Below are 27,991 nucleotides of genomic sequence, written 5' to 3'. Positions count from 1 at the left end.
GTGACCTGTTGGCTGAGGAGTGAACTGGGCCACGGATTTCATCTCAGCAAAAGCCAAAAAACACAGCAGCACCACAGGCAGCCCAGAGCCACCTGCGACAGGAGACCTTATGAGGAGCAAACTGATCTCCCCTCACAAGCAGGAGGACAAGCGGGGTAGGTCTCAGCAGGATTTTTGTGTTTATCTGTATCAGCACCAAAAATAGGGCCTGGCCCCAAGGCACTCAGTCAATAGGAGAGACAGAGAAATATGTGGTGTGGAGGGAGAACACAGGCATCAGATCCAGCAGCACCAGTTAGTAGCCATGCAAATTTAAGCAAGCCATTTGTTCTCTCTGAGCCTCAGTCTCCCCATCAGGAAAATGTAGTAATGACATATACTTTGGAAAATTCTTATCAAAATTAAATAATCTATATACCTAAAAAGGCACCTAAAATAATGCTCGGACATAGCAGGCACTCAATAAATGGACTTCTCAGAGTTAGATCTCTGTCTTCAAATACAGATGAGACCCTGAGGATCAACTTGGCTTCCATTTCTCATAGTTACGGTGGGGGGAAGACTGGAGGAAGACTAAAAACAGAATGTAAAACAATTGAAGATGATCAATCAAGGGAAATTAAAGGAAGACCTCTAAGGTCACACTGGACAAGTCATGTACTTCTCTGGGTCTCAGAATTCTCTGCGGGAAGAGGGGAGGTCGGATTTGATTGGTGGTCTTCAAACTGTGCTCCAGGAATCCTAGAGAGTGTGTGGAAACTCTAAGGGGCTGTCTTGGGGTGGGGAGGAGGGAGACAAGTGGGCTGCCAGCACCTCCAGGAAGCTTCCTATGGAAAGCTTTCTTCTGAAGAAACAGCCCCACCCTCGGTCCTTAACCCTTTGAAAGCTATTGCTTTCTCCAAGGTCACCAGCAACCTCCCAGTTCTCTCCAGGAACCTAGCCCGGGACTAGGCAAGGCCAGGGAGGCCCCTGGGGTGCAAAACTGGAGGAGGCCCTCACTCTCAGGATTGTGCAAGCACTGGGTTGGCACCTGAATGTGAGGGCCTCCTTCAATTTTGCACCCCAGGCACCTCGCTTGCCTCCCACTAGTACCAGCCCTGAGACGCCAGCCCTGCTTCAGTGCCCATCCTCACTCACCTCTTCAGCATCTGGCACCTCCCTCTCTGGAAATCTCTCTCCACTACCTCCTCTGGCACAGCCTTCCATGGGCACCATGTTCTGCTTCTCTCTGGCTTCCCCCTTTCCTCCTGGGCACGAGGAGTGGGATGGGGAGAGAAAAGCCTGTCAGGCAAGGGGAAACCATGGTGTGGGGAGGCCACCTGAGTCTGGCTTTGGACAGGCCAAGTTTGAGGGGATGGTTGAAGTGCAATAGGCAGGTGGGCAGGCAGGTATGGACCCAGGAAAGTTGGGACAGAGAGATTTTCTCCTGTCTCCTGGCAGAATCTTCTCTCCCACCCAGTTCTTCCTCCTTTGCCCTACTGTCCTGCCCATATCATGTCCATATCACCTAATATTAGGATGCTCACCAAAGCCTCCTAACCCAGGCCCACTTCCCCTCTCTCTCCTCATGCAAGATTACTCTCCCAAGTCCAGCTCTGAATGATCACACCCCTCCTTGGAGACTTAAAATGGTGTCTTCTGTGTTTGCTCCACTAAGTCCAAATTCCTCAGTCTAGCATACAAGATTGCACTCCCAACCATACCCCCAAAGCGTCCAAGCAACACCCCACCACACGCAAATGCGTGTGCAAATGCTCGTGCTCCTTTCTTCCGTCGGCACACCCTCACCCCAATTCCCCCTGTCGATTGCACTGTAAACAATACACCCACTCTCCCGTCTTCCCAGATCCTGCATCCAGGCTTGCCGAAGCCTGGAGCTGTTTGCAGATGTTGGTGAGTACACTTCCCTCTTTCTGCTTGGCCAACAATTTCAATGCAATACCAGGTATTACAAAAGAAAGGTGCTTGCCTTTCCCTCAATTAAGAACCACAGGGTAGACAATAAACACCTGCCCTGCAGCTGCCAGGAGACCCATTCATGCGAGTCCTTCCATTTGACAGTATGTTCAGTAGGAAGCTTGTCAGCTGCAGGGAAGCAAAAATCTCCACTTGCTTCTCTCTTTATTCCCTTTTGCCCCTAGCCCAGCTGTGGGCTCCAGCAGGCTCTCAGTAAATACTAACTGAATTAATTAATAAGATCCTCCTGTTGGGATCACAGAACTAATTCCAGAAAAAATAATTATGGAAGTATTTCCATGAAAAATAATTTTCTGGCCTTTTCCATGTAAAGATGACCCTACCAATGATGGAAATATTCTAAAACTAGGTTGTGGGAATGGTTGCACAACTCAATTTACTAAAAAAAAATCATGGAATTTACACTTAAAGCAAGTTAATTTCATAGGATATAGACTCTACCTCAGTAAAGTTGTTTTAAAAAACATCTGTGTGATGATCATAACTACCACAATGGTGCACTGTGTCCAGTTGGGTCATAAGTTGACTAAGTCATGAGCACAACTCAAAACAAACAAACAGCAAAAAAAGATGACCCAGCCCTGTAATGTGTGGCTCTGAGCTAAGTCTCAGTCCCCATGAGATCAGCAGCAGCTGTGAACGGTTGAATACGGGTAATCTCACAGAATAGTCTGGGTTGTTGGGTTGGGGAGAGCTCTGGGGTGGCCAGGCATCAGGCCAGTCTATAAAGTGAACTGATCCTACAGAATGTTCCACATGGGCCTCTTAAGCAGTTCAAGGCTGAGGAATCAGAACTCAGGTCAGAATCATCTCCCTGAGGTGGCATCGTTGGCCTCAGACTGTGGTTCGCTCACATGGCACCCCGGAACTTCCTTCACAGCATCCTACAATTCATGATTTTATTACTTGGTTGTGTTACTATTTAACTAATATTTACCTCTGTGTACCATATGCTACTTGAGTCAAGACCTATGACTCTTGTGTTCATCATGACTGGTACAGAAGCAAACACACAGCAGGTGCTCATTTTAAAAGTTGGTTGAATGCTGAATGAGTGAATGGACACTGTTCACTGATTGAATTGGGGCAAGGTACAGAGACACCCTGCTTCCTTGCAGTGCAGCACTGCCATGCAGCTGGGTATTGATGATTGTAAAGAGCCCCGTGGAAAGTAGAGGGAACTACAGTTCTTTAGGGCAATTCACTACACCACCCACACTCAGGCCCCACAACAGTCTATAGGCCAGGTATTGTTATTGCCCTGTTTACAGGTGAGGAAACTCAGGCTTTGCAACTGGAACCCAGATCTGTCAGGCTAGAAAGCCAACACTCCTTCCCAGTTATCCCTGATGGGTGGGAGTGAGGCGGGGGTCCCTACAGTGCAAGGACAAGGTTACTATTGCACAGGCAGGTGGTTCAGAGTCTGGGGGCCAGTGTGGTCATGTGCTGTCCTGTCCCCCAACGTCAGGGCCTCCATGTCATCCTCCTCTAGCCTCTTCCCATAGTGTGTGTGAGCCAGTCCTGAGTGCACAGCAGGCTCAGGGAACAGATCTGTGTCTTCAGAGGCTGAGCCCCACTCACACCTGGACAGCCCATGCCCAGTGCAGGCTTCCAAAGAACGCCCATTCCTGCTGGGAAAGCACCTCTCACCTACTCTGTTTCCCATTTCAACATCACAAAGTGCTGATGCCCCAGGGAACACCCATGGCAAGCCCTCCTCCTCCTCCCACATGCTTCTCAGGGGAGAGCCTGAGGCCCTTCAGGTTCACATAGCAAGGTGCATACCACACAAGCTTCTATCTACCCTGGCACACAGACGGTATAGCGTAATGACTAAGAGGATGGACTTGGGTGTCAGACTGTCTGGGTGCCAATCCCAACTTAGCCACTTACTAGCTATGAGACCTGTCTGGGCCTCAGTTTCCTTTTTTATAAAATGGAAATATTAATACTACTTAATTCTTAGGGTTGTTGTGGGGATTAAATGAGTTAATATATATAAAGTACTTAGTACCTGGTATATAATAAGTCCTATACAATTGTTAGCTACTATTATTATTTTTTCCAGAGCATTAAATTTGCCTCTCTACCTAAAAGCAGAAAGAATAAGAAGATGCTGAGTGTAGAGAGAGCCTGAGGCCATGGCAGCTTCCCTTGGCACTTTGGACTTCCAAACATTGAGAAAACAGTCCTCCTGGGCCAGCTCCAGAGGTTTCTTCATCTCAACTGCCAGTAAGTACAGATGCTGGCACACTGACACCAGGGAGGGACAGGGTAGAGAGAGAACTTACCCCACAGCACAGTAAAAAAATCAACATTTACAGGTTCTTTGCTCATCTATAGGGAAAAAAAAAATCCTCCCTGGAAAATTATGCAGATCTACAAAATATCACTTTCCAGGAGTCACCCAGGACAATGAAGAAGGATCTCCTGAAACTGGCCAGCTGGGCCAAAGGACAAAAGAAGTCAGACTTCTGGGGCAGCTCCAGAAACAGGGGCAGGAGACCGACAGCACTATGTCCCCTTGCTTCTCACACTTAAAAAGTACAGGCTGGGGTCTAGATTCACAGAGCCAGACTTAAGGAGCAGAAATGGTTAACAGTCACACAATTAGCTACTAGAGAAAAGCAATTTAAGACCATAATGAGATACCACTGCCCACCTATTACAAGGGCTAAAATAAAAATATGACACCACCAAATGCTGACAAGGAAGTGGAGAAAGTGGATCTCTCCTACTTCGCTGGTGGGAGTGGAAAATGGTACAGCCACTCTAGAAAATAGTTTTGCAGTTTCTTAAAAAATTAACATACTTTCCATACAACTCAGCAATTACAGCCCTGGGAATTTATCCCATAAAAACAAGAATTTATGTCTACACAAAAACCTGTACACAGTTGTTCATAGCAGCTTTATTTGTAATAGTCAAAAACTGAAAACCACCAAAATGTCCTTCAATAGGTCCATAGTGAAAATGTGGTACATCCATACCATGGAATACCACTCAGCAATAAAAAAGAGCAAACTGCCGACACTCTCAGCGACCTGGGTAGACCCAAAATGCATTATGATGAGTGAAAACAAGCCACTCTCAGAAGGTTGCATATTGTATGATTCTGTTTATAGAACATTCTCAAAATGACAAAATTATAGAGATGAAAAACAGGGGAGGGGCCGGGCTGGTGTAATAATGAAGGGGTGGCATAATGGAGATCTTTGTGGTGATGGGGACAGTTCTATATCTTGATTGCAGTGGTGGCTCCACTAATCTACACATGTGAGAAAATTACAAAGAACTATATATACATCGTACCAGTCTCCTATTCCTGGTTTTGATATTGTACTATAATTATGTAAGATGAAACCAGTGGAAGAAACTAAATGACAGATGCACTGGACACCTCTGTACTATCTTTGCAACTACCAGAGAATCTATAATTGTTTCAAAATAAAAAGGTTAAAAAAAAATGAGAGCTGCACAGCCAGTAAGCAGGGCAGCTGGGATTCCAGTCCACATCCTTCTACTCCAAAATCCCAGCATTCCAATCAAATTACTTCCAATTTTGCATGAACAATGACATTCTATATCTCGGTGCCTTTGCACAAACTTCTACCTAGATTGCCCTTCCACTACCTAGCTAGCTTTTAATTTTCTTTAAGACTCAATTCACATATGTTCTCTTCCAAGAAGCTTCCCTAACTTCCTATCCTAAGATTACTGATCTTCCTTTGTACTTCCTGTGCATAACACTTATTCAACTGAATTTAACTATCAGTTTACTTGGTACTATCTCCACATGCAAGCCACAGAATTGGAAAATATATTTGCAAACATCTACAATAAAGGATTAGTTTGTAGAATATATAAAGAACTCTTACAACTCAGTCATAAGAAGACAATCCCAAATTTTTATAAAATGGGCAAAATATCTGAACAGACATTTCACCAAAGGAGATATGCAGATGGCAAGTAAGCTCATGAAAAGATGATTAACATCATTAATCTTTAGGGAAATGCAAATAAAGCAACAGGATATCACCACACACCTATTATAATAGCTAGAATTATAAAGACCAAGCGTATCAAGTGTTGGCAAAGAAGTGGGGCACCTGGAACTCTCACACACTGCTGGTGGCAATGGAAAATGGTACAATCACTCTAGAAAACAGGTGGTAGCTTAAAAAGTTACACATATACCTACTATATAACCCAGTCATTCTACTCCTAGGGATTTACCCAAGAGAAAAGAATGCATATGTCCCCACAAACATTTTTTCACAAATGCTTATAGTGGCTTTATTTTAATAGCCAAAAATTGGAAATAATCCAAACGTCTGGCTACAGATGAATGGATAAATAAATTGTGGTCTTTCCATACAATGGGACACTATTCAGCAATAAAGGAATGAACTATTGATACACACAAATACCAAAATAATTACGCTAATGTAAGAAGAGCACATGCTGTATCATATTATTTATGGAAAGTTCTAGAAAATGCAAACTAAGCTATAGTGATAGAAAGCAGATTAGTGGTTGCCTGGGAATGGGGGAAGGGCATAGAGAGAAGCAGGAGAGAGGGATAAGGTAAAGGAGGAAACTTTGGAGTGTAATAATTATGTTCATTAACTTGACAGCGGGGGGGCATTCCATGAGCGTATAAATAAGTCAAAACTCATCAAATTGTGCAATTTAAATACGTGCAGATTTTTGTCTGTCAATTATACCTCAAAGTTGGAAGATATGGCGGAGTGAGCTCTACCAGTGATCTCTCCCCTCCATGATACAATGAAAAAGACATTCATACTCCAAGAGAGGACATCTATGCAACAGAAAAAACATCTGAGAGACCCACGCAGCCATACATTAGAGGGTGGAGAGGCGGGAGCCCCCCTCGGAGAAGGTGGGATAGGGTAAGAGAAAACTTCACTCCCCACTCAAAAGATTGCAATCTGGGACTGCACGTGGCCTCCAAGAGGGGAGGAAGTGGGGAGGGACCCCCCATTAGCAGGAACATCAACGATCCCCAGGGTCCCTCACAGCCTAGGGGGAAGCCCCCTACTGAGGTAGAAACTATTGTGGGGGTGACTTCATCAAGCCAACACTCCAAGAGAACAGACAGCGAGGGCAGAGCGAGCCAGCCCATCAGAGCATGCAGAAGAAAGTGCCCTTTTCCCCCACTCGTCAGCGCTAGCTCCAGCACCTAGGATCTTGGTGGAACACAGGGGCTCAGAATATGCAGCTCTTTCCCCCACCCAGTGGTGATAGGTAGTAACAGCAATCAATAATAAAAGAATGCAGAAAAACAGAGCCATGCCCTCTAGCAGTATCAAAAATTATATTAAATCTCCAGACCAGAGAGAAATGACAAGTACCTAGAAATCAGTCCTGAAGACAGAGAAATATGTAATCTAAATGACAGAGAATTTAAAATAGGTATCATCAAAAATCTCAACAAGTTAAAAGAGAATGTAGAGAAACAATTCAATGAGATCAGGAGCTACTTCACAAAAGAGATTGAAACTACAAAGAAGAACCAATTGGAAATATTAGAGATGAAAGACACAGTGGATGAGACAAAACAAAATATGGATTCCCTGAATGCTTGAATAGAGGAGTAAATCAGCATAAGCAAGGACAGACATATTGAAACACTCCAGATAGAGGAGGAGAAAGAAGTAAGACTAAAAAGAAATGAAGAAAGTCTCTGAGAAATATCTGACTCAATTAGGAAATGCAACGTAGAAATTATAGGTATTCAAGAGGAAGAAGAGGAGAATGGAGCAGAAAGCTTGTTCAAAGAAATAATAGCAGAGAACTTCCCAAACCTGGGGAAAGAGATGGAAATCAATGTGAAAGAAGCTACCAGATCTCCTAAGAATGTCAATGTAGAAAGACCTACTGCAAAGCATATAGTAGTGAAACTGGCAAAAGTAAACGACAAAGAAAAAATACTAAAGGCAGCAAGGCAGAAGAAAATAACTTACAAAGGAACCCCTATCAGGCTTTCAGCAGATTTCTCTGCAGAAACCTTACAGGCTAGGAGAGACTGGAGTTACATATTCAAATTTTTGAAGGACAAAAACTTTCAGCCAAGAATACTCTATCCATTCAAAATATCCTTCAGATATGATGGAAGACTAAAAGCTTTCCCAGATAAACAAAAGCTAAGGGAGTTCATATCCATGAGACACACCCTACAAGAAATCCTCAAGAAAGCCCTCATACCTGGGGGGTAAAAAAAGGGAGTAAGGGGTTACAAAGCATGGAGTAAGGTGATAAAGAGGTAGAAAAATCAGAAAATTGTAGCTATACAGTAGAACAAGTTAGCAAATACTCAAGTATAACATTAAAGATAAAGGGAAGGAAAACAACAAAAACAAAGATAATCTTGTCCTTTTAACCACAAACTCACAACACAGGATGGAATGAGATGTGACCAAAACAACAAAGGAGGGGAAGAGGAAAGGGTCTAAATCAGTTAGTCTAAGGAAATAAGAGGCCATCAGAAAGTGTACTATCTTATCTACAAGATTTTGCATACAAACCCCATGGTAACCATTAAACAAAAAAAAAATGAAGACACACATAATAAATAAGGAGAAAACAAAGAAACCAACATAAAAAACTACGTAACTCAATTGGTAGACCAAAACACATGGGACAAGAAACAAAGGAAATGCAGGAGAACTAGAAAACAAGTGATAAAATGGCAGCGTTAAACCCTCATATATTGATAATCACCCTAAATGTAAATGGATTGAATTCTCCAATAAAAAGACACAGAGTGGTGAGATAGATTAAAGAACAAGACCCAACAATATCCTGCCTCCAGGAAACCCATCTCAGCTCCAACGACAAACACAGGCTCAGAGTGAAGGGATGGAAGATGATACTAATGGCAAACAAAAGAAAGCAGGTGTCACAATACTTATATCAGACAAAGTAGACTTCAAGATAAGACAAGAGAGACAAAGAGGGGCAGTATATAATGATCAAAGGGACACTCTGGCAAGAAGATGTAACACTTATAAATATCTAGGCATCCAACACAGGAACACCAAAGTACATAAAGCAACTATTAACAAACCTAAAAGGAGATATTCAAAATAACACAGTAATAGTAGGGGACCTCAACACTCCACTCACATCAATGGGTAAATCACCCAGACAGAAAATCAACAAGGAAACAGTGTAATTAAATGAAAAGCCAGACTAGTTGGACCCAATAGACATATACAGAACACTCCATCCAAAAACAGCAGAATATACGTTCTTCCCAAGTGCACATGGAACATTGTCAAAGATAGACCATATGTTGGGAAACAAGGCAAGCTTCAATAAATTAAAGATTGAAATGATAAAACAAGCATCTTTTCCAATCACAATGCTATAAAGCTAGAAATTAATTACAAGAAAAAAGCTGAGAAAGGGACAAAGATGTGGAGACTAAACGACATGCTTGTGAACAACAAATGGATCATTGAAGAAATTAAAGGAGAAATCAAAAAACATCTAGAGACAAATGAAAATGAAAATGTACCATACCAACTCATATGGAATGCAGCAAAAGCAGTACTAAGAGGGAAATTCATTGCAATACAGGCTCACCTTAACAAGAAAAATCCCAAATAGGTGATCTCAAACTACACCTAGGTGAATTAGAAAAAGAAGAACAAATGAAGCCCAAAGTCAGCAGGAGAGAAATAATAAAAAGCAGAGCAGAAATAAATGCAATTGAAACAAAAAAAGGTAGTAGAAAGGATCAGCAAAACAAAGAGCTGATTCTTTGAGAGGATAAACAAAATTGACAGACCCCTAGACAGACTTACAAAGAAAAAAAAAGAGAAAGCTCAGATAAATAAAATTAGAAGTGAAAGAGGAGAAATAACAACAGATATCACAGAAATACAAAGGATTATAAGAGAATACTACGAAAGCTATATGCCAACAAAATGGACAATCTAGAGGAAATGGTTAAATTCTTAGACTCTTACAATCTCCCAAAGCTGAATCAAGAAGAAACAGATAATCTGAATAAACCAATCACAAGGAAAGAGATTGAAACAGTAATCAAAAGCACCCCAAAAAATAAAAGCCCAGGACCAGACGGCTTCCCTGGAGAATTCTGCCAACCTTTCAGAGAGGGTTTAATATCTATCCTTCTCAAGCTATTCCAAAAAATTAGGGAACATGGAATGCTTCCTAACACATCCACACATCCTATGAGGCCAACATCACTCTGATACCAAAGTCTGACAAGGGCCACACAAAAAAGGAAAACTATAGGCCAATATTGCTGATGAACATAGATGCATATGGAACAACAAAAGTCCCCAAATAGCCAAAGGATTCCTGAGAAAAAAGAACAAAGCTGGAGGTATCATACTCCCTGATTTCAAAATATACTACAAAGCCATGGTAAACAAAACAGCATGGTACGGTGACAAAAACAGACACACAGACCAATGGAACAGAATTGAGAGCCCAGAAATAAACCTACACATCTATGGACAGCTAATATTTGACAAGGGAGCCAAGAGTATACAATGGAGAAAGGAGAGTCTCTTCAATAAATGGTGTTGGGAAAACTGGACAGCCACATGCAAAAGAATGAAAGTAGGCCATGACCTTACACCATGTACAAAAATCAACTCAAAATGGATTAAAGACTTGAATGTAAGACCCAAAACCATGAAACTTCTAGAAGAAAACATAGCCAGTACGCTGCTTGACATCAGTCTTAGCAGCATATTTTCAAGTACCATGTCTGACTGGGCAAGGGAAACAAAAGAAAAAATGAACAAATGACATCAAACTAAAAAGCTTCTGCACAGCAAAGGAAACTATCAACAAAATGGGAAAAGATATTTGCAAACCGTATATCAGATAAGGGGTTAATATCCAAAATATACAAAGAACTCATACAGCTCAACAACAAAAACACCAACAACACAATTAAAAAATGGGCAAAGGATCTGAACAGAGATTTCTCCAAAGAAGATATACAAATGGCCAACAGGCATATGAAAAGATGCTCAACATCATTAGCTATCAGGGAAACGCAAATCAAAACTACAATGAGGTATCACCTCACTCCAGTCAGAATGGCTATAATTAACAAGACAGGAAACAACAAGTGTTGGAGAGGATGTGGAGAGAAGGGAGCCCTCATATACTGCTGGTGGCAGTGCAAACTGGTGCAACCACTATGGAAAGCAGTATGGAGTATCCTCAGAAAATTAAGAATAGATCTACCAAATGATCCAGGTATTCCACTGCTGGGTATTTATCCAAAGAACTTGAAAACACAAATGCATAAAGATACATGCACCCCTATGTTCACTGCAGCATTATTCACAATAGCCAAGATTTGGAAGCAACCTAGGTGCCCACCAAGGGACGAACGGATAAAGAAGATGTGGTATATACACATAATGGAATACTACTCAGCCATAAGAAATGATGAAATCCGACCATTTGTGACAACATGGATGGACCTTGGGGGTATTATGCTAAGTGAAATAAGTCAGAGGGAGAAAGTCAAATACCATATGATCTCACTCATAAGTAGAAGATAAAAACAACAACAAACAAACACATAGCAATGGAGATTGGATTGGTGGTTACCAGAGGGGAAGGGTGAGGAGGGAGGGCAAAAGGGGTGATTAGGCTCACATGTGAGGGGATGCACTATAATTAGTTTTTGGGTGGTGAACATGATGTAATCTACACAGAATTCGAAATATATTATGATGCACATCTGAAAGCTATATAATGTTATAATCCAATGTTACTGCAATAAAAAAGAAAGAAATGCAGACTCTCAGGCCCCACCCCAAACAGAAAGAATCACATACTGCCTTTTAACAAAATTCCCAAGTGATTCATATGCATATCAAAGTTTGGGAGGCACTGTTCTAAGTATGTATAAATCACTTACTGCTTCAACCTCTCCACCATTCAAAGAACAAAAGAATGTTACTATGAGACAATACTTGGCTATTTTTTTAATAATCTCAAATTGAGTCTTTTAATATTAATTCAAAGATATATGAAGTGTAAAGTTAGAAAAATAAGACATTCTTGCAAAATTATTCTATAACAAAAATATCATTACTAAAAACAAAAACAAACAAACAAACATAGATGCAAAAATCCTCAACAAAATATTGGCAACCTGAATATAGCAAAACATCAAAAAAATCATACATCATAATCAAGTGGGATTTCTACCAGGGACACCAGCATGGTTCAACATCTGCAAATCAATCACTGTGACACACCACAATAACAAAATGAGGAATAAAAACCACATGATCATCTCAATAGACACAGAGAAAGCATTTGACAAGATCCAACAGCCATTTAGGGTAAAAATTCTTAACAAAATGGGGATAGAAGGAAATTACCTCAACATAATAAAGGCCATATATGACAAACCCACAGTAAACATCATACTCAATGGGGAAAAACTGAATGCCATCCCTCTGAGAACAGGAACAAGACAAGGATGCCCACTATTACCTCTCTTATTCAACATAGTACTGGAGGTTTTGGCCAGAGCAATTAGGCAAGAGAAAGGAATAAAAGGAATGCAAATAGGGAGTGAAGAAGTGAAACTCTTGCTGTTTGCAGACAACATGATCTTACATATACAAAACCCTAAAGAAACCATCAGAAAACTATTAGAAATAATTAACAACTACAGTAAAGTTGCAGGGTACAAAATTAACTAACAAAAATCAGTTGCACTTCTATACTCTAATAACAAACTTACAGAAAGAGAACTCAAGGACACAATTCCATTTACAATCACAACAAAAAGAATAAAATATCTAGGAATAAATTTAACCAAGGAGGTCAAAGACTTATACAATGAAAACTATAAGACATTATTGAAAGAAATAGATGATGACATAAAGAGATGGAAAGAGATTCCAAGAACATGGATTGGAAGAATAAACACAGTTAAAATGTCCATACTACCCAAAGCAATCTACAGATTCAATGCAATCCCAATCAGAATCCCAGAATCTATTTCACGGAAATAGAACAAAGAACCCTAAAATTCATATGGGGCAACCAAAGACCCTGAACTGCTAAAGCAATAGTGAGAAAAAAGAACTAAGCTGGAGGCATCACAATCCCTGACTTCAAAATGAACTACAAAGCCATAGTGATCAAAACAGCATGGTACTGATACAAAAACAGGCACAAAGATCAGTGGAACAGAACTGAAAGCCCAGAAATAAAACTGCACATCTACAGACAGCTAATCTTTGATAAAGGTGCCAAGAACATACAATGGAGAAAAGATAGTCTCTTCAAAAAATGGCGTTGAGAAATCTGGACAACCTCATGCAAAAGAATGAAAGTAGACCATTATCTCATGCCATACACAAAAATAAACTCAAAATGGATCAAAGACTTGAAGATAAGTCCTGAAACCATAAAACTCCTGGAAGATAACATGGGTAGTACACTCTGACATCGAATTTAAAAGAATCTTTTCAAATATCATGTCTTCTCAGAAAAGGGAAACAAAAGAAAAAATAAACAAGTGGGAGTTCATCAGACCAAAGAGCTTCTGCAAGGCAAAAGAAACTAGGCTCAAAACAAAAAGACAACCCACCAAGTGAGAGAAAATATTTGCAAATCATATATCTGACAAGGGATTAATCTCCATAATATATAAGGAACTCACAACTGAACAACAAAAGAACAAATGGCCTAACCAAAAAATAGGTGGAGGATATGAACACACATTTTTCCAAAGAAGATACAGATGGCCAATAAGCACATGAAAAGATGTTCAACATCACTAATCATCATGGAAATGCAAATCAAAACTACACTAAGATACCACCTTACGCTTGTTAAAATGGCTATAATCGCTAAGACTGAAAACAACAAATGTTGGAGAGGTTGGAGAAAAGGGAACCCTCATACAATGCTGGTGGGAATGCAAACTGGTGCAGCCACTATGGAAAACAGTATGGAGATTCCTCAAAAAACTAAAAATGGAACTATCATATGACCCAGCTATCGCACTACTGGGTGTCTACCGAAACAAGTTGAAATCAACAATCCAAAGTAACATATGCACCCCTATGTTCATATCAGCACTATTCACAATAGCCAAGACATGGAAGCAATCCAAGTGCCTGTCGACTGATGATTAGATAAAGAAGATGTGGTGTATATATTCAATGGAATACTACTCAGCCATAAAAAAGACAAATTCATCCCATTTCCAACAACATGGAAGGACCTGATGGGAACTATGCTAAGCGAAATAAGCCAGACTGAGAAAGACAAACACAATATGATTTCACTCATATGTAGAATATAAACAAACACATGGACAAAGAAAACAGTTCAGTGGTTACCAGGGGAAGGGGATGAGGGGTGGGCACGGGGGGAAAGGGGAGAACTTACATGGTGACGGACAAGAAATAATATACAACTAAAATTTCACAATGATCTAAACTATTATGAACTCAACAAAAAGTTTTAAAAGTTAATGAAAAAGGTAGACTAGAAAGATCAAAATTCATTTCAAATAATAAATATACATAATGTTTCAGGAGCAAAAAAAAATAATAATAGTGGGTACCACTTAACAGACATCTACTTTATGGGAGGAATGTTATATAAATAATTATTAATCTTCGCTCAAGGTAAATATTATTCAACCCATTTTACAGATAAGGGAACTGGGTCAGAAAGGCCAGGCAGTCAAGCAGCTATGGTCAAGCCAAGCTTAAGCCCAGGTCAAGTATCTCCAAAGCTGGGGCACTTTCTCTGTATTGTGATGCCTTCCAACAATGGCAAATTCCCAGCATGAAGTCACAGGTGATAGCCCCTGGCCTGAGCCAGACCTCTAGGAAGTATCTGAAAGGAGGGTGAGAGGCTGGCATCATTGAGAAGCCAAGGGACCTCTGGACCTCTCCCTTCCAGGGTGCCAAGACCATAAATTCCTCCAACAGTCAAACCCAGCCCATCCCAGGTACTAGACCAGACAGGCTCAGGCAGGAAGAGGGCTGTACCTGCTCCCCAGGACATTCTTCCCTCTGCAGCCAGAGGGTTTGATGTGAAGGACACTGACTAGACATTTAGGAAAGAGACTCCAGTTCCACTTGTGTCATAAGCAAGACCTTACCCTTTTCTGAGCTTCCATTTCCTCAGATGCAGGATGTGAAAGCCAACCAACAAGCTCTCCAAGGAACTCTTTCAGCCCTGATTCACATTCTGAGCCCCCTGAAGTGAGATTTTTCTCATTAAGAAGCTGCCACAGATGAAAGGGACTCTTGATTATCCATGAACCTGGACACTCAGCTCCCCCATCGACTCCAACTCTGCAGGCAAGGACACCTCCCCCACCTGGCAGCACCAACTCAAATTGCTCCCTCTGCCACTCTGCCTCCTCTCCTCAGCCCCAGCCTCTACAAGGATCTTCCTCTGACCCACTATTTGTTTCTTTGTTCCCCAGTTGGCAGGTTGAGCACTTAAAACTCTATTTCGAAAAGTCTGAGAACCCTGAGACACACAGGGCAATTTGAGACATAATTTCACCCTTTAGAATTCTTGCAGGAAAGGCTGGAGATGAGTGGTTGCAGGCAAATGTATGTCATATACAGTCTTGACGTAGAGGAGCTCCTCCCTGTGTCCGTTTTCACACCTGTATGCCCAAGGCTGGGCCAGAATCTCTTGTCCAAACAAGCCAGGATATTTGGGTGGGCACACAGTAGGCTTTCAGTGCATATCTTTGGGATTGAATTAAATCCCTCTTGCCAGAGAAATAATCTCTTACCCAAACAGGAAGGAAAACCAAACATCCCTCTCAGTATGTCCCCCTGGAAGGAGCTCTGAGAGTCAAGAGACTGGGAAGACCCCAGCTCTGGCTGAGAGACCGGGAGCCACCAGCACGCCACTTCGCCTCCTGGGGTGTCACATGAATGAGGGGACGACGTTAAAGAACTTTAATGGATGCTCCCAGCTCTGATGCTATCTTACTATACAAGGAAGAGCCCTTGTGATTTGCAAGGAACAGTGCGGTCTTTTGTAAAACTCCAAGCACTTTGAGCTGCAGCTGTTCGCATAGCTTCAGAGTTGGAAAGATGTTCCCCGAGGGAAGGGACCCTGCTTGTCGGAACTGGATTTGGGAACTCCTGCCCACGTAGGCAAGTACTGCTGTAAAGAGCATTCACTAACTTTCAGAAGCTGTGGCAGTCACAGGCAAGCGTAGCTTACATCCCTGTTGCTTGTGAGCTGTGAAATCTTGGGCAAGTCTCTGAACCTCTGCGAGACTCAATTTCCACATCTGCCACATGGGGATAGAAATACCTACGTTGTTAGGTCGTGGCAGAATTAAATGAGCTCATACAAATAGAGCACAAAGCATAGTGTCTGGAGCCCTCCTGAGCTCAGTCAACACCCTTCCCTTCCCTTCCTCATACATACACATAAAGGTCCTCAGGGAAGAACTTCTCAGCTGGTTTCACTTACCTGGAAGGCCAAACCCCAGAGGAGCAAGAGGGCTTAATTCCAAGCACACCACAGAAGCACTCATGAAGTGTACTCATGAAGAGTCCTGGGGCTGCGGCAGCAGATACAGGGGAGCGGCTGAGATGGGTATAGGCAGGGCTAGCACCTGGGAACCATCTACCAAGTCCCCTTGCCAGTCCCACGCAAGGGCTCAGTGATCAGGTGGGCTCAGGAGCAGTGTTCTATGGCCCCTAGCCTGGTTGCCAGCCTCCCTAGGAGCACATAATACACTTCAGACAGCGATAATCAGCTATGCGACCTGACTTCTTAAGATAAGGGTGTGAGACCAGATGGCTTCTATAGTCCTCGCCACCTTTATAATTTTCTGAACTACAATTCTACAAAGATAAACTGGTGCTTAACTGATGCCCCACCTGCGCCCATCCCCTCCTTCAGGATACAGGAAGGAGGTGCGGAGAGGGGGCCAAGAGGTTCAGAAAGTAGAGGGTGAAGGGCAGAGGCTGCAGCTCCATTCCGCTAATTTAATTAGCTCTAATCTGCTGACAGCAGGGCCTTGAAGAAAAAGGCTTTTGTTTAAATTTCACATTTGGCAGGAAGTGCCCCTTCTCCTCCTCCTCCCCTCTCTCACCCCTCGACACCCGCCCCACCATCACCACCCCTTAAAGCTCATGAGTCAAAAGCTCTCATTTCAGTCCTGGCTCTTACATCTAGCAGCACTGGGGCTTTCTTTTCACACTGCTCTAACTTCTTGATTATTCCAGGAAGGAAATTTGCCCCAGATGTCAGTCTGTAAATGGAGAGTTTTCATCTGCCTTTATCAAAGGGTGTCAGTAATTCACAGACTCCCCAAGAAGCCAGCTGACTTCTCTCTGTCAATAAACCAAAGGTTTCCCAATCAACTAAACCTCCTACGGGGGCAGGAAGCCTCACAGTATGCAAAACATTTCGTCGTCACTGTCTTACAGGACCCTTACAACCATGTTATGTAAGATAAGGACGGAAATCTCATTCATTCATTCATTCAACTAATGCTTATAGAGCACATACTGATCACAGAAGAGGAAGCAGAAGGATGCACAAGTGAAGTGACTTACCCCAACCCCCCCAGCCTGTTGGTGGTGGAGCAAGCACCTGGACAGGTGGTGTGCTGGTAATCTGATCCTTCCAAATAAACAAGCCCTGGTTTGCAGCAATGGTTAATTTCCATAGTGCAAATTTTCCCACCATGGCCAATTTCAAGCTGCCAACAATCTTTAAAAGCCAGTTTGCAAAATTCCTATTTGAAAACCGGCTCTGAAAAACCTCCAGACTAGAGGCAAGTTCTCGTGGCTCCTATTTGAGTGCTCTTTCTGCCTCACCTCTCTCGTCGCATGCTAGAGAAGTCCATGTGCTGTGGAAGATTCAAGAGCAATGTTAATGAGAACTACCTGAACGATTGTTAACAGGGGTAGGATTTCAAACATGTTTTGTTTTCTTCCACATCAATATTATCTCAAATGTCGTAGGAACACATACTACCTTTAAAATCAGAACATATCTAGGTAAGGAAAGTCTTTTTAGTGAGCTTAGTGGAATGTTTTGCAATAACCTCGTCACATAATTTCTGTCACTGTCTCCTTTGGTTGAAGGGAGAGAGGGAGAGAGAGTGTGTTTCCCAACAGCTCGACTTCCCTTGCAGAACAGAGCAGCCACACCTAAGTTATGCATTCACCTGAATCTGGTGCAGTCTTACCTGGAGGAGAAACTTATTCCCTTTGGAGATCACATTTCACAAGCAACTAAGAAAATACAACTCCCAATTAAGATTCCAACAGACCAGCTCAGAAAACTCAAAGCCTCTTTGGCCACCAAATGGCCTTGTCTCCCGGTGCGTTGAACCAGAAACAACTGCTCCTTCTTTCCTAAGCCTTAGAGGAGGTGTACACCACCTCACCACACGAGGCATTCTGCTCTCTCTGTCCCCAAGCTGTGATTCCAGGGGTCTTACCTCAGCGCTGGACAGACCAGGGCTTGAGAAGGCTCAGGGAGGCCAGTTCATTTCAGCTGGGCTCCATGGCTACCCTGCTTCTTCTCTGGGCTGCTCACCACAGAGCTCTGCACAGCGGGCTCTACCCTGCCTGCAGGGGTCAAAAAAAACAAAGCAAAGTTACGGGTTGAGCACCAGAGACACAAATGTCGATCCAGGCAGGAGGCTGTGCACCCTTGCTCCTCCCACTCCCAGCCCCGGTCACTCCTGCCACTTCAGAGCCTCTGGAACTACACCCCTCACCTGAAGGAGCCAGCCTCCTTCCCAGGGCTCAACCTAGCCGTCTGTTCACCCAGACCTACTCCTGGGCAATTTCAGAGTGAGCTGTGGATTAAGCAAAGCAAACTACTGTAGTCACTGAATCCTTGTGCCACTTGCTTTTGCTCATAATAAAAGCAGGAATAAGAAAACTACCATTCCAGCCCCAAGTCTTCTGTTTAGATAAGGCTTGTGGACCACTGATTTCCATCAACAAATACATCAAACTTGCTCACAGTCTCCCTTTGATCTACAGGATGTCATTTATAATGCTACAAATGTGGGGTCAGCCCCGGTAGCCTAGTGGTTAAGTTCAGCATGCTCTGCTTCAGTGGTCTGGGTTCGGTTCCCGGGCACAGACCTACACTGCTGTTAGCAGCCATGCTGTTCTGGCAACCCACATACTAAAAAATAGAGGAAGATTGGCATGGATGTTAGTTCAGCACAAATCTTCCTCAGCAAAAAAATAATAATAATAATGTTACAAATGTGAATTCAATTTCTAATTCATTTGGGGAGCATTTTTAACTGAGCCTAAATTTCCAGCCCATAAAGTTATTATAGCTGCCTGGGTGGGTAGTATTTGTTTTTAAAGTAGTTATTGTTTTTCCTAGTGCCAAAGAAATTTAAGAAAATATAATTAAGTCAAAAGAAGGAAAAATGTTAACTGTTTTTTCTCCACCCAAGATAACTACAGATTACACACCCTTCCTGGTTTTATTTTATTATCTGGATATTTTACAGAGATTAAATAAAGCTGGGCATGGTTTAGGGCTGTGTCATCGGCAGTCATCTGCAGCATCATTTTAATGGCTACATAAGATGTCCTTACGTGACTGTAGCATAAATTGTACCCTGCCCCCAAAGACTGGACATTTAAATCATTTCCAACTTTTTTTGCTAGTTACAAATAGTGCTTAAAACTAAATCTTTGGTGAAATCCCTGGTTATTTCCTTAATGCACAGTCTTAGAAGACAAACTGCTGGGTCAAAGAGATTCCAAATTTCTCAGGCTTTTGAACCGTCTTGGCAGGCTGCCTCCAGGATTACTGTACCATCTAAACTCCTCCCAGCAATGGAGAAATGTGCCCGTTCCTCCAACACTCCTCTCCCCAGCCCCCTAGTCCCTCCCTCACCCACATCCTTGGTCACCATGTGTAACATTTCTAGTGGAAATGAGTGTGGAGTTCCAGGAATCTGGGTTTTCATTTCTCACTCCCCTTCAGCTCAGCCCAAGTCTAAGATCAGATCTATGATGATAAAATGAGGTCCCCTAATCAAGCATGGGGTTAGGGGGTGCATGAGTAAGAATTGGTGAGGAAAAAAGTGATAAATCCACTGTGGAACAAAGAAGGAGTGGTAATACACAAGGACGGTGTCCAGGAGGAAAAGACTCTGAGATCCTAAGACAAACAAGAGTCATCCCGTGAGAGGGCAGATGCTGATAGGAACTAACATCAGATGAAACTGAAGCTGAAGGTGGAAGGGGTGGAAATGTCAAGGTCTCACAAAGATTCAGGGCAGAACAGTGCAAATGACAAAGGCGTCAGGTGAGATGGAAAAATAAAAAGTCACTTGCGGCAACTGGGCACTTTGCTGCTTTTTATAATTAATGCCAACAAAACACCAGGAACCAGAGTCACTGTGGGGAAAGTGGGCCAATCCAGGAAGAGATGTCTAGCTGTAAACACAGCTGAACTGGTGGCCGCCTGGGAGCCTGCCAGTAAGGAGCATTCCCGAGGGAACAGGAGCAAGGTACTCCGGGGGTAGAAAGACTACCGGACTGCAGACTCACCTGCCTCCTTAACAGGAAGGAGGCCCCCACTATCCATCTCTCTCTAGCCAGCCTCTCATATCCCTCCTTTTAGTCAGGCCAAACCTTCAGTGGGAGATGGATAATTCACCAAGAAATCTGTCTAAACAGACTTAATAGATTTCTGTGGCCCTGTGACCCAGGCAAAGACCCTGAGGACCCTTGCCACTCCACCCCAGGCACCCTGCACTCCAGCCACAGCAATCTGCAGACCAGTATGGGAATGTGGGGTTCCATTAGTGCTTTTTAAATCCTTTGGAAGATGGCTTGCAGACTTCCAACATTACTAAAATAGGCAAGTCATTCTACCTGCCTACCCTGTTCCCCACCCACTCACACGCTTGGGACTCCCCTGATGGACAAAGAGTGGAACTTTGACTTAAAAGCAACTCACCCATAAATAAGGGAGTTGGAACAATCAAACACTTTTAAAATGCAACTATGAAAAAAGACTAAAGTCAGCTGGTGGTAGACCCAGGAGCTTTAAGGAAAAATAGTAGGGGCACCATGAGAAGCAAATGCCGTGCACAAGATCAAGTGACGGGATGGTGGGGCCCTGCAGAAGGAGAGGAAGTTGGCCTACAAAGAGAAGAGCAGAGGCCCAGAGAGAGGCAGACAGGAAACTGTGCAGCCCTAGAGAGAACAGATACTTGGTGACTTCCTAGTGGCAGTGAGGCTCATCTGTAGTTCCTACTTTTTATTTCTGTTAGCTTCCCCAGGAGTCCCACCAATAAACCCCTGAAGAGCCTGATTAACGAGGCTCTGGGGTCCCAGCCAGCCCTGCCACACTGAAATCTAATGGAGCTGAGTGAGAGCAGAGGGTCTGTCCCATCACCCAAGGACGGCTTCGTGGTAGGGCTCTGGACATCCATGATGGCTGCTCAAAGCCTTTTTTTTTAAACTTCCTTCCAAAGTTTGTGGCTGGGCTTTTGACAGATAAGACAACTAAATGTCCCAATCCTGGATTGCAAGTATAAATTGTACTTTGTAGTAACATGAGAAATAAATAATAACAGAGATGCATACTAAGTCCTCCTATCACCTTATCAGTGTTACAAATCAGCTGATCACAGGGTCCCCTTGCATCCTCCTTGCTCCGGAGCCACCTATATCCTCACGTGCTTTCTTGCAGTTTTAATACGGTACCCATTTAATTCATGACCTCACTGTAATCTGTGTGTCTCCTGCTCCCTGACCTACCTCCTATCCCACAAGGGTCACTGGCTTGACATCTAAATTTTAGTTTCATTACTTTTCTCCACAGGCCTAACCAGCCAAAGGTTGGCTCAACTCCTTCCTCGCGCTCGGAGCCTATTCTCTGCTTTCTCTCTTCCTGCCCTCACTGCTGCCTGCATTGTCCCCCACCTGGCAGCTCCTCAGCTAATCCCCTTTCTCCTCCACCCTCAGTCAGACCCAGAAGCTTCAGAAGATGATTATCAGGAAGACAGCAGATAAATGAGAGGCTGCCTTGGCCTCATTAACTCCCTCATACCTCTAGCAAGAGTTTCCTTCAGGTGAATAATGTGTGAGGCAGGGACCACAGACCAGAGCCAGGATTTAGAGAGCCCACCAAGAACCAAAGAACCCCAAAAAGTTCCATAAAATGAGCTAAGAACACACACCCTAAGAATTTCATGGCCCAGCACCCCCCGGACCATTACTAAAGGGCTGGTTGTGAGTAAGAGAATGGGTTAGCCTGTCACAGGGGTAACTCTCTGGCCCCAGGTCCCTGGCTTAAATAAGCAATCACCACAAGGCACACAGGAGCCCTGGGGTAAAAGATAACCCCGACCAATTATTCCACATGATCTGGGGTGTGAGCAGTTGTGCTGATCGTCTTTGGATATGGAAGCTAAATCAGCTAAGAGCTTTTATCGATCCTTGTGCATAAAACATCCCAGGATCTGGGTCTCCACAACTTTGCTGAGCCCTGCAGTCAGATCAGAAGACGCTGCACTCAAAATACAATGAGAACTTCTGCTAAAATCTGGAGACTTCCTGGATTACTTCTGCCCTCCCCTCCTCTCCCAGAACTCTCCCCTCTTCTGGATGGTTCCTCTGTGGGGTCCAGCCCCAACATTATGGGGCTCCTGTCCTACACCACAGTGTTGCTTTATTATTATTTTTCTCTAAATTTTTTTAGCAAGTAGTTTGTGCAGGGCACTTTATGTACTAAGTTATTTATTTACTCCTCACACAATCCAATGAGGCAAGGAGTGTTTTCTCCATTTTCAGGTAAGGAAACCGAGCTTAAGGCACAAAGCTGGTAAGGGACAAGCCACAATTCCACACAGTGGCCTGTCTCCCTGAGGCCTTTCTTCCCTCCAGCGTTAGGGTAGAGCCAGGCCAAGCCCTTTCAATAAAAGAGCTGAAATTAAAGATGAATTGAGCACTGAACACACGAGTTCTGACAACAAGAGAAATGATGTAAGAATCTATTTTCAGAGAACCAGGTAAGAGAAGCTCTTCTGTGACTGCCATATGCCCTGCCCCTCCTTGCCCCCTGCTGCCCAATGCGATAACTTGCAACTCATCTAATTCTAGAGTGACTTGAGCGTATCTACACAGCATGCTTAAATGGCTGTTTTTCTTCAATGTTCGATATTTTTCAAGGACTTCCTACTACAGAAAATGAGGATTTGGCTCTTTTACCACCATCCGACATACCTCTTCTACTTCCCACATTCTCCTAATATAGTTATACCATTTCTTATTAAGTCAACACTAGAAATTACTTTTCTTTTTTTTTTTAAAGATTGGCACCTGAACTAACTTGCCGATCTTTTTTTTCCCCTCCTTTTTCTCCCCAAATCCCCCCAGCACATAGTTGTATATTTCAGTTCTGCATCCTTCTAGTTGTGGCATGTGCGACGCCACCTCAGCATGGCCTGACGAGTGGTGCTATGTCCGCACCCAGGATCCGAACCAGCGAAACCCTGGGCCGCCAAGCAAAGCACGGGAACTTAACCACTCGGCCACAGGGCCGGCCCCTAGAAATTACTTTATTATGACCAGATAAATGATTGCTCACGGCTGAGCCATATAGTGTGTTATGATTAATTCCTTTCACATATATTCCTTAGTTGTCATTTCTGGAGTCCGTGACTGCCTCTTTTGTTTGTTTGCTTAATTTTTTATGTGCCTGTCACTAATTCAGCCTTCGACTTTCCAATAGTTCTTTTTTTTTCCCAAAGATTGGCACCTGAGCTAACATCTGTTGCCAATCTTCTTTTTTCTTCTTCTTCTTCTTCTTCTCCCCAAAGCCCCCCAGTAAGTAGTTGCATATTCTAATTGCAAGTCCTTCTGGTTGTGCTATGTGGGATTCCACCTCAGCATAACTTGATGAGCGGTGCTAGGTCCACGCCAAGGATCCAAACTGGTGAAACCCTGGGCCGCCAAAATGGAGCACGTGAACTTAACTACTCGGCTAGGGGGCTGGCCTCTAGTTCCTTTTTTTAATTTCTTGAAGCTCTCCCTCCTGGAACCCTCTGTCCTCCTACTCCAACCTGAGCTGGTTGTTCTCTGGGCTTAAGGGAAGAACCTGTTTCTTCTGTCTTAATTTACTCCCTAATTTTGGAAGAACATGTCTATAGTAACTTCCTCAGAAAGGATGTAAGGGAGGTAAAATAGCTGAGACTTCTCATATCTGAAAACATTATTCTTTCTTTTTTTTTTTGGTGAGGAAGATTGGCCCTGAGCTAACATCTGTGCCAATCTTCCCGTATTTTGTATGTGGGATGCTGCCACAGCATGGCTTCATGAGTGGTATGTAGGTCCATGCCCAGGATCCAAACCTGCGAACCCCAGGCCACCAAAGCAGAGCATACGAACTTAACCACTACGTCACCAAAACAACATTATTCTACCTTCACATTTGATTAATAATTTGTCTAGATATAAATTCTCAGTTGGAAATAAATTCCTCTCAGAATTTTAAAGGTATGGCTCCACTGTCTTCCAGTTTCTGGTGTTGCCATACAATCAGATTTCTATTCTTATTTGTAATCAGTTTGAGGTTTGTTTTGATTCTTTTCTTGTGTCTATAAGCTTTTCGTCTAGGTTTCTTTTTTCCCCGCCCCCACAATGATATGCTTTTGTGTGTGTCTTTTTTCACTTATAGCCCTAGACACTCAAGTGAGTTTTTCAATCTAGAAGCCTACATCCTTTGGTTCTCACAATTTTTCTTGTATTATTTCTTTGATAATTATTCCCCTCCACTGTCTCTATTTTCTTTTTCTATAAGTCCTGCTATCCAGATGTTGAATGTCTTAGAATGACCCTTTCTTATATTTCATTTTATAGCCTTTTATTGTTTGACTTTCTATAAGATTTTTTCAACTTTATATTCCAAACCCTTTACTGATTCATTTATTTCTGCTATCCTACTTTTAATTTCCAGGAGCTCTTTCTTATTCTCTGAATACTCCTTTTGTTGCACATGGTCTTTATTTTATTAATGTGATATCTTCTCTTGTCTCTATGACACTAATAATTACAGTTTTTGTGAAGTTTTCTTCTGCTCCCTACATTGTCTCTATTTCTTGTGAGTTTCTTTTTAAGTTGTTGTTATTGTTCATCCCTGTTGGGTTTTGTTATTCACGTTTTAAACTTTTCTCAAATATCCGATGATACTTAGCTGTCTTTTTAAATTTTGAAGTGAGACACTGAAGGCTGAGTGGAAGCTCCCTATGCGTTGGCAGAGGTGCTGGATGGGTGGATCTTACCAGGGGCAGACTGAGAGCAATGTGTCCATTTTATTTGAAGAACTCTAAAGTCAACATCTACAGGCCTTTTCTCTTGGGCTGCTAAATTCATGCAGAGAGTCCTCTAATCTCATGACTGGGGAAAAGGGGCATATAAGGCTAGCTTGCCGGCACTGTGGGAACCAACAGAAAAAGAAGGTGGAGGAGGGGTGGCCTCACGGTTCAGCATGCAGACTTCAATTCATTCGCTTGGTTTTAGAAAGGCATCTCACGCATGCCTTCCTCAGCTTGGCCCACTGTGCCTGATCTTAATCAGATCTTACAGTTGAGCATGTTCCTGGAAAGATCCTTTAAAAGAAATTTTAGCTACCAGGAAAAAAAAAATTTTTTATAGCCATAGTTTCAAATGCCAGACATTTAGGAAAGCATTAACACAGGTTCACAATCGCTTATCAGGAATTTAAGGGGCCTGGTAAGCATCAGAATTCGGAATTCTTTGTATTTTACAAAAGTAATATATTGCCTAAACTATACATGAAGTAACGCCTGCAGCACGGTCAGGGTGGCTCTTCATAATTATCGGAATTCATATTTCTGCAGCAAAACAAATATTTATACTAAGTAGGTTAAATAAAGATTTATAAATAGCCTCACATCAATCCAGGTCAGGTCTTGCCACCAAGTAGGGTAAGAATAAACCTTGGTTTTCACAGATTCTTGGATTTGGAAATTGCAGATAAGGGAGTGTGTGCATGCATTTCCCGTGCACCTCCCACACCTCCAGTCACACTGGGGGCATTTTCACAGGGATTTTGTTACTCTGGGGCCGCTTGCTTGCAATGAGATGTGGACAAAATGAGGCAGGTCGAGATGTGGGTGCTGGCGGGAGGCCCAGCTCAACAGGGAGACAGTGAACTGGCATAGGCACTTGGAAGGTTTGACTTCCAGTTCTATGCCAGTGAGCTGTGATATGTTGAAAAAGTTACTTAACCTCTCTGAGCCTCAATTTCCTCACCTATAAATCGTGGGTGATTCCAACTAATTTTAAAGTGTTGTGAGGATTTAGTTAAATTCAGCCAACAATTATGTATTGTGTTTTTTATTCCTCAGGCATTGCTCTGGGTCCTAGGAAAATATGAACAAAAGAGATGAAATTCCTGCTCTTATGGAAATAACTTCCTAGTGAGAAGAGACACAGAGTAAATAAGTCAGATGGCCACATGTGCTACTGAATAACAAAAAAGCAAGATAAAACGGAAAGAGAGAGCCAGGTGTGACTCAGGAGCAGGCAGGTGCCCGATTATTATCTCGCATGAAGTGGTCACAATAGCCTTTCTCAGGAGGCGACATTTAAATAGAAACCTGAAGGAAGAGAAGGAGAAAACAATGAGAATATATGAAGAAAATGTGTTCCAACTGAAGGGAACAGCAAATGCAAAGGCTCTGAGGTAATAATGTGCTGTATGTTTACAGAGCCAGGTTAGTGAAATGAAACAAAATGAAAGAGGCAGAGGAGACTAGGAGACAAAGTCTGTGAGGACCTGAGGGCCAGATCACGCAGAACCTCGTAGGCCTTTCTAAGAACTTTGACTTTGAGTGAAATGGGAAGCCTTTGTTGGTTTTTGAGCAGAAAAATGACATGATACTACATCTTCCAAAATGATCACTCTAGTTGCTGTTCCGAGCAGAGACCCTGGGAGCAAGAATGGAAGCAGGAGGCCCAGTTTTGAAGCTGTTCTAAAAATTAAAGGCAGAGATGGATCTAGTTGGACCAGCAGGAATTTGGTGGTTCAAACAAGAAGTCCATTTCTTGATCTATTTTGCAAGGACGGCTGACATGGTTTGCTGACAAACAGCTGCAGCACGAGAGAATGAGAGTCAAAAGTGATGCTAGAGTTTTAAGCCCTAGCAACTGGAAACAGAAGTTGTCGTTTACTAAAGAGCAATGGCTGTTTGAGAGAGAGAAGCAGCCATTCAGTCTTGACTTCATCATCATTGAGACGTCGTTAGACACTAAGGAAACTTGTTGTGTAGATGATTGGAGATGTGGGAGCGGCATTCAAAAGGCCTGGGATGGAGATACAATGGAGGGTTGTCAGCATATGAGGAGATCACCAGGCATTGAGGAGACAGAGAGGCCGAGGCCGAGGGCTACTCCGTGGGGCTCTCCAACGTGAACAAATAAAGAGGAGCTGACAAGATAAACTGAGAAGGACATGCCAGTGAGAGAAGAAGAGAACCAAAGAGAGAGAGATTCCAGAAGCCAATAGAAGAAACTTTTTCAAGGGGAATGGAAGAAGCAACTACATCAAATGCTGCTGATAAATCAAGACAAGGGCTGAGATTTGACCATTGGATTTGACAATACAGAAGTCACTGGTGAACCAGACAGGGGTAGTTTCTGTGGAGTGATGGAGGCAAAACACTAATTAGGCTGGGTTTAAACAATCAGAGGAGAGGAACTGCAGGGAGCAAGTGCAGACGATTCTTTCAAAGAGCAGGGAAATGAGTCAATAGCTGGAGGGGTAGATGAGGTCAGGAGAAGATGTGCATGTGCATATGCGTGTGGATGGGTAGCAATGGGAGAAACAACAGCTGTAGATAGATGGGAAGAGAGAGAGAAACATGGGAAAAAGAAGGGAGAATTGCTGGAGTCGTGCCCTAAATTAAGTAAGGGAATAGGATACAGTGCACAAGTGGAGG

At 42.9% G+C, this 27,991-nt stretch overlaps 1 protein-coding gene and 1 long non-coding RNA gene across 21 annotated transcripts in view; one reads left to right on the top strand and one right to left on the bottom strand.

Annotated features, from left to right (window-relative positions):
- The window catches only part of ST6GAL1 (ST6 beta-galactoside alpha-2,6-sialyltransferase 1), a 113,361-nt gene that overhangs the window by 68,572 nt on the left and 16,798 nt on the right, over positions 1-27,991 (bottom strand). For 13 of the 20 annotated variants that reach the window (XR_011429116.1, XR_011429128.1, XR_011429118.1 and 10 more), the window contains one exon: positions 18,476-18,605. The exons of 1 other annotated variant lie outside the window; for it this stretch is intronic. The gene's annotated coding sequence lies outside the window, so the exon portion shown is untranslated. Of the gene's footprint in view, positions 1-1,137; positions 1,248-16,488; positions 17,366-18,475; positions 18,606-18,757; positions 18,866-27,991 lie in introns of those variants that run through there. 6 more of the 20 variants (XR_011429125.1, XM_070243449.1, XM_070243452.1 and 3 more) reach the window with 3 other exon arrangements.
- LOC138919158 (uncharacterized) lies at positions 22-27,923 on the top strand. Its single transcript, XR_011429129.1, has 3 exons — positions 22-155; positions 4,046-4,209; positions 26,399-27,923. It is a non-coding gene; the product is annotated as an uncharacterized lncRNA (long non-coding RNA).

The sequence above is a fragment of the Equus caballus genome, chromosome 19 (genome assembly GCF_041296265.1).
Source record: "Equus caballus isolate H_3958 breed thoroughbred chromosome 19, TB-T2T, whole genome shotgun sequence".
Lineage (NCBI taxonomy): Eukaryota > Metazoa > Chordata > Mammalia > Perissodactyla > Equidae > Equus > Equus caballus.
Note: the sequence above shows the minus strand (reverse complement) of the source record. Positions and strands in the feature narration are given on the sequence as shown.